The following is a 2121-nucleotide window of genomic DNA, read 5'->3' as shown; positions in this document are numbered from 1 at the left end:
TAATATATGATGGCTAGTTTAAAGTTTAAATAAATTTATTAATCATCTTGATGTGTGACTGAACAGACTGCATGTTGCTGTCAAAAGTAGTAGTTTCTGTTTGTATTTGAAATTCGAAAGCAGTTGAGTGAAATTTTACAGAGACTGCATTGGCAAAGTCTGTCTGTTCATTGACCGATTGATGTGGTGATTTGCTTTTATGTACTAACACTTCCATCCCTTCGAGTAGATTCATAAGGTACCTTTCTGATTCAATATCTGTAAGTGGTCTTCACTACTTTTTTTTCAGTTGAGATTTGTATGGATTGAAAATACAGATTTTGATGTGTGGAAGCTTGTATTTGTGTTTTTAAACAGATACTATATAGATGTGTACAGCAGTCTGAAGATGAACTCATCGGTTCGAAACCGGTTACGGCGCCATTTATGTAAATAAATAGCGTTATCAATAGTGGCTGGTTCCTGTCTTCTTCTTTGAAGGTAATCCATTAATACAGTTCACTGATGAAGCTGTTTCCACTCGCGACGGTAGCAGCAGCACTTGTAACTCTCATCGGTTGTCCAACGGACTACACATGCCTTGGTGGAGAGATATTTTGTAGAAGGCTTCTCTGGTTTAATGTGAGACTCTGTTGATTGGGCTTGTGGTGTCTTAAAGAGCCCTCTTACTTAGGATTTCTTGTAAACGAGCTTCCAGCATTATGGGAAGATATTCGTACGGCTACAGATAGGTATCTTCTTCCAATACAACATGACCCTGGCACATTCTAGTAGTCAGCTGAGGCTACATCTAAAACTAACGCTCCTCGGAAGATGAATCGGCAAAAATGATTACGTTTCTTGGGAACTTAAGTCCAGTACCTTAGCCCTTTAGATTTTTGCTTGTGGAAATGGTTGAATATTGGAGTCTACGAAAAGAAAATCAAAGCAAGAGACAAATTGATAGTTCGGATTATGAATGGTACTCCCTTCGTAACAGAACGCAGATACAATTATTAGAAGTGCTTCATGTGGTGTACTGAAGATAATTCAGAGGTTTATTAAAGTTTGTAACGAGACACGAGCCTACACAGCATTACTGATACCAGAAATGACCGTGTTCATGTAAGCAATTTTATGATAAAATAATTGATCTATCAAAATCAGAATTTGACCCAAAAACTTCTCAAAAGTGAAGGAACGTGATAAGTTTCTAAAGAAATGTTTATAGGTTCTCGTGCACCTAGCGTTAAAGCACTCCGTCATCAGGCCACAAGTGGCCCATCTGGACCATCCGACCGCCGTGTCATCCTCACTGAGGATGCGGATAGGAGGGGCGCGGGGTCAGCGACTCTCCCGGTCGTTACGATGGTTTTCTTTGACCGGAGCCGCTACTATTCGGTCGAGTAGCTCCTCAATTGGCATCACGAGGCTGAGTGCACCCCGAAAAATGGCAACAGCACATGTCGGCCCGGATGGTCACCCATCCAAGTGCCGGCCACGCCCGACAGCACTTAACTTCGGTGATCTGACGGGAACCGGTGTATCCACTGCGGCAAGGCCGTTGCCGCACCTAGTGTTAGGGTAACTACAAACATAAAATGTTGCCTGTTCCAGAATCTATTGATTTCTACCCTCACTAAGGCAGAAACAATTGCTAACATCCACCGAAGAAGTAAGGGAGGTCCCACTATAACTGTGGAATTGTATAGCATTACAAATTCTAATACGTAGCTAGTGCCATGCGACACGCGTCTGTCAAACTGAAAGGTTTCGCGTAATCTGAATGCTTCGCCAATGAAAATCCATCTAGTCTTTCCTGATTGATCGTAGCCAACTGGCTCATTGACGAACACTGTACGACGCAACATAAAAATTGTATCGCAGGACAGGTTATTATATAACAAAGGTGCAGACGTTGCCAAAAGAGCAAACGTTCGCAAAATTTCAATATTTTGAAAGAAATTAATCTCAGTTTAATCTTATACGAAAGGATGATTTAACGTGCCTGGAATGTAAGGAATGTGGGATAAGTAGCAACAGTGAGAGATCGTAAAAATAATTTCTGCAAAATACATTAGGAAATACGCAAATAAATAAGTCTGTGTTTATCAAATAAGTCTTTATGTCACTAATGTACGA

At 40.8% G+C, this 2121-nt stretch overlaps 1 pseudogene; it reads right to left on the bottom strand.

Moving 5' to 3' along the window:
• Positions 1–1430: 1430 nt before the first annotated feature.
• On the bottom strand, positions 1431–1548 carry LOC124620413 (annotated as a pseudogene).
• Positions 1549–2121: the final 573 nt, after the last annotated feature.

The sequence above is a fragment of the Schistocerca americana genome, chromosome 6, assembly GCF_021461395.2.
Source record: "Schistocerca americana isolate TAMUIC-IGC-003095 chromosome 6, iqSchAmer2.1, whole genome shotgun sequence".
NCBI lineage: Eukaryota > Metazoa > Arthropoda > Insecta > Orthoptera > Acrididae > Schistocerca > Schistocerca americana.
Note: the sequence above shows the minus strand (reverse complement) of the source record. Positions and strands in the feature narration are given on the sequence as shown.